A 12,842-nucleotide genomic window follows, 5' to 3' on the forward strand; every position below is an offset into this window, starting at 1 on the left:
GAGAGATTACAAGTTGCACCATCAGCAGCCAAGCAAGGTCTAAGCCACAAGGAAGGATCTGAGTCATCTCCCTGAGAGAATATTTTAGCCATACATCATTGTTTGTTTTCAGGCAAACCAGTACAATTATGCAACATAAATTCTTTTAAAGCATTTGGGACTTCAGTTCAATTTAAAATCCTGTAGGTTTTATGGCCAGAATGAGTGATTACTAAGTGTGTGCATACAAATGAAGACTTAGGAAGAAGCATGTGGGGAGGATTAAAGGGCATGTGGAGCCTCATGTGCACGCTGGGCAAGCTCCGGCCAGGCTGTAACAGAGGATGGGAGATCTGAAGAGCCCACGTCAAAAGTGGGTTATATTTATGGCTCCGGAGCACAGTTTTGCTCTCCCAGTGCGGTGAGCGTTCTCTGTGAGGACAAGGCCTGACTGCAATCTCCTGCAAGTGCATTTCCATGGGCTTCAGTAGAGCCGGGTGACTTTGCCTAGATTAACTCCTGATTTATGCTGGCTTAAATGGGGATGAAAATCTGATCTATTTAAAAACAGACTCGGTTACAACAGGAATAGAGGGAGACATTACAATGTCTCCAATCTAAATATTTTATTGCTCCAGGAAAGTGTTAAGCCAGAGGTATAAGGCTGCCTGTTCGCCCTCGGGCAGGCAGGATGGCGGGGTGGGCCATGTGGGCCATGTCCCACAGCCCTGGCACCTTGAGCCCATTCGACTCCTTGCTCTGTCAGCCCTCTGGGGCTGTGGGGAAATCACAGCCATTGCTGAGATGCTTTTACCACCACCCTCTGCCTCCTTCCCCTCCCAAGGCAGGGGACTGCATGGGGTTTTTGTCCCTTTGACCCCACAGGGTGACAAAGGCCCCTGTCTTACCTTCCTTTTACTTTGCTTTAATTAACAGATGGAAAACAAATACCCCCCTTCAAGCACAAACTCCATGCGATCCGTTCCTGAGCGACCAAGACGCAAAGCCCTGGTGTGTAACCTCGAAAGCTGCATGCACATCCAAAGAGCTCAGCAGCTGCGCTGAGCGCCAGCAGGACCTGCTCGGTGCTGAGCGTAACCACCAGTCCCAGGGCTGGTGGGGCAGGAGGCAACTGGGAGGAAACACACACCCAACCCGCCCCCCCCAGCACCCAGCTCAGCCTTGGCACTCATAGGCGCTGCCTGCCGCGGTGAAAAATGTACACAGTTATTAAAACATTACCAGGAGCAGGATGAAAGAAATCAGTAATTCAGCACTTGCAAAGTAAACCAAATTGCCAACAATATTTTTTTTACCATCATCATCATCACTACTATTTAAAGGCCCAGTGCTCACTGTCGTGCTGTTACGTGAGACTCAGCCACCACTGTACCAACAAGGTCTTGGTCCTTGTGAACTGCAGACCCCAGCGAGAGAACCAGGAGCTAGAGATGCAACAAGCAGAAAGCAAAGAAAAAGATCCCAAAGCCTGGCTTAACGTACTTTCTTTGAAACGTACTCTCATGATTTTGGGAGGCCTGGCAAATAAATCAGAGTTTACAATGCCAGCTACCTATTTAGTTATTTGTCCTTCTGTATAAAGGAGTGGAGTCTACAGTATTATTTTTTTGTCTCTTTTTTTAGGGGAATATACAGACAGATTTGTATCTCCACATTCATTTTTTACTTACACAGATGTAAACTCCACTAAAGCTGGGGAAATTATTGACAACTGATACTGAGGCAATCCAAGGCCAGACTCTGACCTATTGATTTCCCCAAGATTGCACAGGACGCATGTAGTTCATTGCAGAATACAGTCTTTGTTTGTTTTGTTTATTACTCAATATATAACAATGTGGGATATAGAACAACACCGAACTGCAGAAATGCCTGAGGATTTCTCTTTAATTGAAATCAGGACTGGGAACATCCTTGTAAATCAAGAGCAGTCAGCCTCTGAGAAAATTCATTGCTTTTGCAAAGTTTACTTTCAAATGGGATTTAGCTTTAACTCTTTGTCTCTCACACCAGCTCAGCTAAATAATTTTTAATGATTTCTCTGAAGCGGTTACATGCTGTTCAATAGTCTGAAAACTTCCAGGCACAACAGATGCTGGGCAGGATTCTTATTTATACTAAAGCTGTGAACAGTAGTTGAGAAAAATCAAAACCATGTAACTATTCGAGATATTCCTGATATTGGTCGAAATCTGTATTTTTAAAAAGCTGGATGCTCTTCCGAATCAGGATTTTGGTTCAGTCCATTAAGAACCTACGGGCCCTCCTTGTAAAATTATGACCCAGATCTGAATTTTACTTACGTTTGATGCTGCTTTAGATTAACTTTTAAGTCAGAGCCCTGTAATTGCAATGCAGAGTGCAGGCCACAGAGAGCTCTTAACTCCATCAGCAGGTTGGCTCCAGCTACAGGCCTCTCTGAGAGCGCTTCAGCCCCCAATAAATGGGTGCCAACAACAGTAAGCAGAAGAAACATCTAAGCTCTGATGTCCTAATTACAGTCCCCTCATTTCCCACACTGGAGCTCCTTGTGCGTTATGAAACATCCAAACAACAGTGTTTCTGCTTAGCTAAAGATTTCACAATGGGACTTTCCTTCTTCAGCTGTATTTTTCCAAACTCACATTTTCAGAGGCTCTCATTTCAGTGCATTTATTGGATTGAGATGTCTCGTAATTATTTATAACAAAAGGGTTCATCCTTCCAGCCTATTGTAAATGGGCAGCACGCTGAAAGCTAAGTTAGCAGCAGCAGGCTGCAAGAGGATCAGGGTATTAAGATTAATGCAACAAATTTGAATTCTTCCATCCCCTCCCTCCAGTAGCCCATCTGTGTGTGTGTGCGTGTGGCTGGGAAGGAAAAGAAAGGGCTTCTATGCTCCTGGATAATAGCAAACGCTACTGAAGAGGAAAAAGGAAAACACTGTTTATCCCTAGCAGGAAGATAATTGATCTATAGTCTGCACACAACTGGTCTCAAAGCAGCCAGTAGCTACACAGAAGAGACTGTAGCTAACCAGAGCCCAAACTAGCCTGTCAAACAAAAGCTTTATAGGGACACCAGGGAGAACAAAAGTAGCACATTTCATTCCTTCGTAATAAATCTTCCATCTTTATTGTGCAGAGATGTTTTGCTCCTGAGCATGCCATGTTTCGGAGCGGGGCCTGCCCCCGCCACCCCCACCGAAATGCTTGACAGCGACCCAGAGCATCCAGCCTGAGCCGAGCTGCTTTATCGGCCTTTGGGTTTTATTTTCGCTGTGCACAGCCAGGCCCAGCTGTTCTCTGCACCCTCAGACAGCGGCAGCTCTTGGGCTCCAGCTCTATCACTCTCTATTTTATGTGCGCTAAAGGTAATAAAATAACCATTTCTAAATTTAACTAGCATTACATAATGCAGCTATTTATTATGTAAAGCTGCTGTTTACAATGCCCAGAATATTGATCACTATAAAAAATGCAATGCAGCTAGAGCTCATATAAATTAATGTTACTGTTTTCCTTTCTTTTTGTTTAAAGGATCAATCAAAGGTCTAATTTGTTCTCGTGAATTCACCTCTGCAAAGCATGCAAAGCACCAGGCAGCACATTGTTTACTGTCATTCAGGCTCGCGTGCAGCAATCAGCTCAGAATCTGGCAGAGGATATGTAAAGATGACAATTTGTTCATTATCCGAACCATTGGAAAAGGCAAATAAAGCATACTAACCTGCTTTATTTCAAATCAGGTCAATTTTTTTTTCCTCAGCTATAAAGCAGCAGTGGCAACCACTTAAGAATTCTAGCATTATGACCGTATATCATCATTATCACCTACACTAGATTATGAATAGGTATTTTCTTACAATAGCACATGAAGCCTGAGAAAATGAAAGATGTTTTCCTATTCTTTAGGCCTTTTGGGGGTAGAAAGAGGGATGGAAAAAGAGAATTAAATATTAACAGAGCGAACAGATCACTAAGCAAAAAACAATTAAATAGCACAGCATTCATTCAACAATAACACCAAATCATGATGCAACTGCTGAGCGTGGGGTGACATACTAATCATGGATTAAAGGGACTGATTTGTGTCTCATGAGTATTCATGGGCAAAACTTGATATGTGCAAACTGATCTCAGGGAAATATGTTTTGTGGGAAACATGAGGTTATACTAGTGTCTGAGCAAAATGATGATGGCTTTTCTTTACTGTGCCTTAGGGAGAAAGGAAATATTTACCTTTTTATTTCCTACCTTCTTTTTTCATGGAGTTGTTTTCCTCCTCTCTACCAAATGACACACAGATTTTTTTTCCCATCTACCTGCCCATTCTTGTACTTGCCTGTACAAATACAGGTGATCATAAAAAAACACTCCCATCATTTGATGTCACTCAGAAAATCAAAGGTTGGAATGAACCACAGAGCATGCCATTGTGGCCAATATTCCTCTAACGGCATCCAGTAGCCAGTGTTTCTGAAGATGAATCACCCCTATAAACAGAGAATGAGATGATGTAAATCCAGCCCCGTACCAGATGTGCTGTCAGCAGTTGCACATGGCTTGTCACATGGAGAAGAGGCCATGGGACAGCAAATAGCAAAATGTCCTACCTAGGTGGGAGCATCTTTTCTGTACCATTAGAGTTGCCTGGCTCGGCTTCAGTGCAAAGATTGCTGTTAGTCATACAGTACTACACAACCTTTTTTCTTCCAGTTACCTTCAGCTCAGGATGTAGGAAAATTAAAAACACTAATGGGCCAAATTATAGTCTCCTGGTGAAATTTCCTTCATAGACCAGATAAGACCCCAAGAAACCAGCTAGTCCAACTAGTCCTGTACTGAGAAAAGGTCAAATATACTAAATAAATAGCTTTCTCTCTACTCACTCCACAAGCATGAAGGGCACACCTGCCTCATGGAAAGCCACAGAGCTCTACAGCTCTTCCAGGATCAGTCCTGTCTCCTGCTCCTACTGCTCCTGGGCCTTGCATCATGTCACTGGAAGTCTTCTGCTGGCCTCCAGCCACTGCTGAAGCCATCAGGTAGGAGACACAAGAGTAGTGCTGCTGAGGCCATCTTAACTCCTGGGGTCAAGGATCAATGTGCCTTCTCTGCTCTGCTCTGCTCTTGGTTCTCCACTCACATTCCTCACTTGGCATCCACCTGCCTTTGCCCAGGCTCCTTTCAGCCCCAGGAAGGAAAACCGTCTCTAGTGGTGTCTGAACACCAGCTATTGCCATGTAGTTAGGGGGCCACGTGCTTTGTGCAAAAGAGTCTCGGGAAATGATCCCTTGCAATATTTTCCACTAAACAACTACTCTAAAACAAGGATGAGGTCACCTGTGACTTCAGCATCACTTGAGGAGGCCATTGCTGGGTATCCTGGGGTGTCTGACTTACGTAGCTCCAGCCCTGGTAGAGCAGACAGGTTTCTTTTCCCCATTTTACAATTTGGAAAGTCCCTGATTACTCCATCTACGTCTTCATCTTTGCCATCAATCAACAATGTCAGTGCATTCACTGTTTGTTAATACGGAGATTGCTCTTCTCCATCAGCCTCTGAGCAGTTGTCTTCCTTTCAGCACAGTGAAAATCCAGCAGCTAAGGCAGTACATTCTTATAATCTTAATGGAGCTCGTACTTTAAAGTTTAAAGGAGCTTAAACAGTGGGAAAGCCCCTGTGGAAAATCCAGTGTTTTCATATGCAAGTCAGGTTTTTGGTTGTGTATTAGCTGTTGTTATTTTCAGTAGCCAGTGTTTCACTTCTGTTCAGAAGCGAATGTAAAAAAGCAAGTGAGCAATTTATAATGAAATAATCAATGCTGGTGGTGAATTCGCTGGTGCCTGTGCACTTAGCCTTGCCTGTGATCAGAAATTTCTCTTGGGGGCAGCATTTCTTACAGAGATGGATGGATTTATTTTCCGTCTTCAAAATGTTTACTAGCACATCTAGATCCCCTGCTCCAGCCATACTGCTGGTTGAGGGCCAAGAGCTCCCATCCGCTAATGCCAGCAGGGGTGAGAAGAGGCATTGTGAGCTGGAACAGCAACCCAAAGACAACCCAAAGGCAGGCCACTGTCCCTTTCCCTTCCCCTGCACCCACCCCCCCTCCTTAGCAGCCCTGGGTGGAACATTCAAGAGAAACTTGCAGTCCATCCAGCCTGCCTTCCATGGGGCTTCAGAGCCCTTCTGTCCCCCCAGGTTGGGCTTCACGGGAGCACCAAAGCTCAGGTTGCCTGTAGTGACACCAAGCACCAGGGGATAACTAATGCTGGTGACTATCTGAAGCTGTGTCCCCATAGCAAGATGGAGCTGACTTTAGGCTGCCGAGAGCCCTAAGCCAGCTAACGTCTGCCCACATTGCTTGCTTTACTGAGGTAGGGATGCCCTCGGCCTCAGGTGAGTAGTGTTTAAAACCTGTTTAGCAAAAGCAAGGAAAATGCCACTGCCACAAGCTCCAGTGGGCACAGGAGGCTGCCCCACAGACATGCCAGGAGGTTACAGAGCTATAAACATTTAATTGCTTTCCCCACATCAGTCCCAGTAGGTGAACGAAGCCCTGCAAGGTGGATGGGAGAAGCAGATGCAGTGTTTGCTTTAATGCTTGGTACTACGGGCTCTCAAACCTGCTGGTTTCTCAGGAGCATGCATCCAAACTAGGTGAAAAATATAGCTGAGGATAGCTAATTAACTGCGTGGCTGTTAGCAGTCCATGAGGATTCAACTCTCCTGTGAACTAAACATGTGAAGAATATGGCTGAGGTTCAACATCTCGGAAAGAAAGTGTTGATGAGCGAAGGACTGAAGAAACTAAGCTGTACATTGTGAGAGAGATGAGAGCAAGAGCAGAAGGGTGTTCCTGCAGGGAATAGTCCCAGAAACCTGGATGATTACACAGCACAAAATAAACTGAGGAGCTTTACATCAACGGAACTTCACAAAACTTGCCAAGCGGGATGTCAGGAGTTTGGTATTTATCAGCAAAGCCGTGGGGACAGTTGTACTTAGCTAGCCTAGTCACAGGAGCTCCAAAGTAGTCGCTTCTGAAAGCAGGCAGAGATAAACCTGGGCCATTTCTGGAAACTGCCCTCTTCTTTTTCCCTTTCGTTAGCTCCAGACCGTCTGGAAACTGAGGTGACTGATTTTCATCTTGCTTGTGCGACTGTAAATCAGAAGCAAATTTAGCAAAGGCAAGAAGGTGATGTGGGTGTAGCGGGCTGGAATGCCTGAGAACCATCTTTGTTGTTATTATGAAGCTATAACTGCATGTGGGACTATAAATCAGCCCACCCTGCTGATAACGGAGTGTAAGTAGCACTACACTTTCTGAACCAGCCTGAGACTGGTAGGATTTTGTGGCAACCCACACTGGTGAATGCCTGAGCTCCTCTATTAGGAAGAGCTGTGGCTCTTCCCTTCCCATCAATGGTGTGGCTGGGACACTAAAAGACCTCTGCTTTCCTCCCTGGCATGCAGATCTTTGTCCCTGCCTGTGTTTTGTAGTGCTTCTCTGAGCAGACAGTCTATTATGCAGACTTTTGGGCTTGTTAAATACCACAGCTTTTCACAGGGGGAGCAAATACAGAGCAGAAGACCTTCCTGCAGAAATAAAGCATGACAAAGTGTAGTCCCCTTGAATTTATGCTGGATGTGGCTGGTTACCTTGACTCACTGTCCATAGGTTTGGGAGGATGAGAATCTTACTGCACAGATGTGCACTTCTGTTTGGTGCTGTGAAAGACACTGGCCTTATATTCCTCTCCCCATCCATCCATCATGGGGCAATTTCCTCTCTTTCGTTTTCTTGCTGGGACTCTCCCCATCCCTGCTGTGCATGGTGCTTCTTGCTCATGTCAACAGCATCAGGGATCTAACCTGGGGTATCCCAGTGTCAAAACCACGAGGCTGAACTGACTGATAGAAGTCCCAGCAGTGGTAATCAAGCAAGTAGTGGGCTTACAGACATCTCTGCCTGGGGCAACGACCGGCAGGTGAGACAAGATGCCAGGCAGAGATGGTCCCTCATCATCAGCTTCCTGGGGCCACTGCCACCCCAGGCCATGAAACCATCTATGACTTCTTACAGGATACTCCTCGGAGGGCCTCAGAAGCACGGATCAGACCTGACATGTCTGGGTGTTAAAGAGAGGTCCTCTTGCAGCCTCCGCATGTGTTGTAAGCAGATTGTCTTGGCTTCGTGGCCAACAAAGAGGCCTCTTTTCGCCTCCTCTCTGCCTTCACATCTTCACTTCAAATGCCAGGGTGCTGTTTTCCAACTGCAATACTCCGTCAGGTCTTGGGGGAAGGGAGAACAGATCCTTATCTTTAGTATCATAAAAAAGAGCTACAGAAAACATCTTGAAGGGTGTCTAGCCCTCCCCCTCTCAGTCTACATGAGTAAACATCCTTGTTTAGGTGTGCCTTTTACCATATTAATAGCTACTTCCCTTTCCGTAATCATTGGGTTATTGCTGAAGAAATTGCAGCAACGTTCATAGCCAGTGACCCACAAATTCAATACAACATCAAAGGTCACAGAGTTATCTCACGCAACGAACTTACTTTTGACGAATTGGTACCATTCCCTGGGACATTTTTACAGTAATTTTAAGAGTCATAACATCTCATCACGTGCTGCTTCAACTTTTTGACATGCAGCTAAAAATAGCAAGCGCTGCAAAGCCTGGGAGAACAGCTTCAAGTTCAGATCTGAGCTGAAAATCCCCAGCTTTCAGGATGTTCGCATGAGTGTTTTGATTTCAACACACCATAAAGACAAGGTTAAACCGAGAAGTTTGGATATGAGTCCAGAGCAGGAAGAGGACAGGTACAAAAAACGGGTGCCTGCCTTCATCTTATTTCTATTTAAAGAACTGCAGTATCAAAAGCCTGGCAACTGATTTGAACGCAGAGGCCAACTCAAAATGATAAGTGATTATAAGCAGATGCTGCTCAGGCTTCGGTTGCTGTGCTGTTTGCTGTCTGCCACTGCGACACCCCACAGGTGTAGTCCCCCGTCTCGGGTGTTGCTCACCCACTACGCAATGTATAATACTGCTCGCTTGTCTCACTGGGGTGATAGGAGGGCACATTAGTCGCTTTGTTTTTGCCAAGCACTTTGAGACCGTTGGATGAAAGGTGCCATTATTACTATTATTGATTGCGGCGATTTGCTGGCTCTCTCCTAATTCACCACCCTACTGGGAAGGCAGACACTTGGAGGTTTTGAGCTCAGAGGAAAAACAGGCGCTGAGCAGATGTTCCAGGAGGCCTGACGAGCGAGGGGCGGTGTGAACTCTGCGTCCCGTGACCCCACAGAAGGCCAAGCCGGGGCTTACAGCCCTCTGCCATGGCCTTTCCTGCACTGCCCTGACTGCTTGGGTAAGGGAGAGGACCCCTGAGCTTTTTGTATATCTGGTTCCTGAGAAAATGTGGAAGCTTGGACCATTTTTGTTTGTGTTTCCATAACTCCCCTCCAACACACGTCTGCTCTTCTTTGATTTGGCCTGGCTAATCTCATGTGGTGGGTTGTTCCAGCCCCCTGGGACGTGGGGTGACTGCATTGGAAGCGGCGAGGAGGAGGCTCTGCCTTGTTTACGTTTCGGAGCATGAATGCTAGCTTGCAATCCTGTGGGCTGTTCCGGTTATCAGGCATGGCACTGCTCTGCTGGCAGCTCCCCCATCTCGAGCTGTAGCGAGCCATGCGATGCGTTAGGTAATTCACAGTGTGGGAAGGGTGAACACCCTGCCATTTACTGGTTATTTATACACCCAGATTGGCTTTCTCTGCCTGCCTATTTCCTTTTTTTTTTTAAAGGAGATTGTGAAAATGCAAAAGGTCTTTTTTCAAACTGTTCTCTCTCTCCTCACCTGGATGTGGCCAAGGGCATTTTCTTCTGTAGCTCCCACTGTTCCCACTGAAACCTCCAAGACACGTTGCCGTGCCAAAGCCGCTGTGACACAGCACCCCCTGCACCGGGACGTGACGTGAGTGGAAGACTGGGGATGAACATGACCATGGCCGGAGAGGTGCCAGGCAGTCCAGCCAGGGGAGAGCAGCATAGCGTTTGGGCTTTTCGCAAGGGTTTAAGAGCTAAGGCTGGAAAATCAATCCTTTCGCTAAGGCTTAAAGGCACATTTTGAGACTGTGCATGCTGTGAAACCCAGGTGGATAGGTGCAGATGTTATTCCTTGGGCTTGGATCGCACCAGCGTGTCTGCTGCTCCGCGCTTCTTGCCATCCGCTGTTAGATCTGATCTGTGCAGGCACTGCGGATTCCAGTCATTAAATCCAGGACAAGCTCACATGTGATGTTTTGGGGTAATTCAGTCCAAGCTTGTGTTGTGTTTGCTGGGCCGTAGACAGAAAAGACAATCATCACATAGTCCTCTTCTTCTACCCATCTATCCACACTTCCTTTTGTAACAGGGATTTCTGTATCATTTCCCTCACAGAATATTATCACGCAAACACCGCAGGAGAAGTAACGGCAGAGTGAAGTTTAACACTACCCTGGTCCTGTTGCTAGATGTGGGTTAGGTAACGAGGCTGCTCTTTTCTGCCACACGAGGCTCCTAGGCAAAACCAATAAAATGTAGAGGAAAATATTCTACACTTGCATGAAGTCTTTTGTGCCAGGAGCTCTCAGCGTCGTACCCACAACAACGAATCAGGCCTCACAACACTCCTTTGGGGCAGATTAGCACAATCACGCACTTTTTGGATGGCTATGGTAGAGCCAGTTAAGGTCAAAATCATTAATTCCAGTATGTTCCGCTGCGTGATAACTGGATCAGCTCATCAGGGCACCTAATCGGTGGGTTGCAGGGCCCTTTTCCTGACTGCCCACAACGTCAGTGTGAAGCAGCGGATACTCAGGCGTTCCCTTAAGCTGTTTCCCAGATGCTGAAAAACACTGGGATTCTGCAGGGACTTGCACGACAGACAGTCAAGAAGCTGGAGAACCTGATAAATTCCCAATTTCTACTTACTTTCCCCTGAGGACCTATACAGCGGGAAAAGTGCATTCCTGTGCGACTTTTCCACCAACGTGTATCCACTGGAGGAGGACTTGTGTGCTGCCAGCGGCTCCCGTGGGCCCATGTCACCAGAGGGCATCACTGAGACTCGCAGAGCCCAAACTCGGCTTGGGCTAGACCAAGAATGCTATGGGGACAATAAAGAGGGGAATTTCGTGGATTTCACTGTTAACACTGTATCGAGCCTACAGGCACTACCTACAAGTACCCCTTGTGCCTCAGGCTCAGAGCTGCCTGCAAAGAGCAGCAGCAATCAAGATCGTGCAGGCGTCGGGGTTGGGACGGGAGCTGTACAGGCAGTGGAGATTGGGGCTGCACCTCCTGATTCTCCTCGTCACCATGTGGCCATTGTCCTTCTGCAGGGCCAGCAGCCTAGGAGTAATTAAAATAACATTAAAAAAAATTTAACAAAATAAATGCATAAATAAACATGGATCCTTGCAGCAATGCAAATTAAGGCCATATTGCAGGAGAAATTGAATCCAAAGAATGCAAACAGCCAAACAAACAAACAAGCAACAAAAGAAAACCAATTATTTTTTTGAGGGAGTCACAAATGAGTAAACAAAACAATGAACGCCTCTGGCCTCCAGCATCCATGCACTGGCACTATCACAACTCCCTGGGAGCAAGGCCTGGGCTTCCTTTTGGAGTCACTCCTGCCTCACCGTGGTGCCCCTCTACCCTGTGGCTTGTTTATCTCAAATTAAAATGATTTAATTGTGACACACGGCTTTGTCTGACAGGCCTGGCACCATTTTTTTTCAGTTAAAGCCACACGTTAGACAAACTCCCAGAAGGACAAGGATTTCTTTTTTCGTTTTCCTTGTAGCACCCACTTTAGAAGAAATTAATTTCTCCCCCCCTCCTTGATTGGCCATGCAGTCTTACAAGATTTCCTTGCATCGTTCGAAAACCAGCGTAGACGGTTGGTCTATTGTGAGAAACCACAGGGAGTTTTTAAGCTGTTGCATCGCAGTTACCAGCTTTAGCTCCACCAGGATGAAAATAGACAATAGCAAGAGGAAGGGGGTTCTGGAGATCTCCAGCTCACTGTTTCCAATTAGGAAGCGACTTCGGCTCATTCCACCGCCGCAGCCAATCTTCGTTAGTAGCACAAATTGTTCAAATCCTTGCTCAGGCTCTGATTCAAGGAAACTTCCCTCTTCAGCAAAGCACTTCAGCATATGCCCCAGTCCTGCTGAAGTCAATGAGGTTGACGCAAACTCTCCAAGCGGATCACAAGCTTCTCAGCCTTCCCCAAACCTGCGTCCCCCAGCCTGCAGGATGGGGAGCGTGGAGGGGGTCCCTGGTCCCCACCACACAGCCTTGGTGCTCCCTCGCACCACCTCCGCGTCCACAAGACGTGACTCAAGCGCTCGTCTCCTCGTACTTTGATCCAAGCTTAGCTTAAGCATAGGCTGTCTTGCTGCTTTTGGCACGTCATTGCCCAAAAGGGCAGTCCAGTCTGCGTCTATCTGACTGCGTGTTGTAATGACCCAGCCAGTGATAAATTGACTATTTACCCCACTTCTCGGCTAATTTTATTGATTTTAGCCAGGGATTATTCAAGCTTTCTGGCCGACGACTATTCCATGTCAGTGCGGGTGGCAGGATCTGTCCCTCATTTATTGTCCTTCTTAGTTTATTGCCTTTGTTTCTCTTTTCACAGATTAATTACAAACATCTCACTCTGTGGAGTAACTCCCACTGTATGGTGGTTGTGTGATCTCAGCGCCATGAATTATAGATGCCTGACATATCACACCAAGCTATTATGATTTTTTTTCCACAAGCAAGCTATGAATTATGAAGAAG

Source organism: Ciconia boyciana, chromosome 7 (genome assembly GCF_034638445.1).
Source record: "Ciconia boyciana chromosome 7, ASM3463844v1, whole genome shotgun sequence".
Classification (NCBI taxonomy): Eukaryota; Metazoa; Chordata; class Aves; order Ciconiiformes; family Ciconiidae; genus Ciconia; species Ciconia boyciana.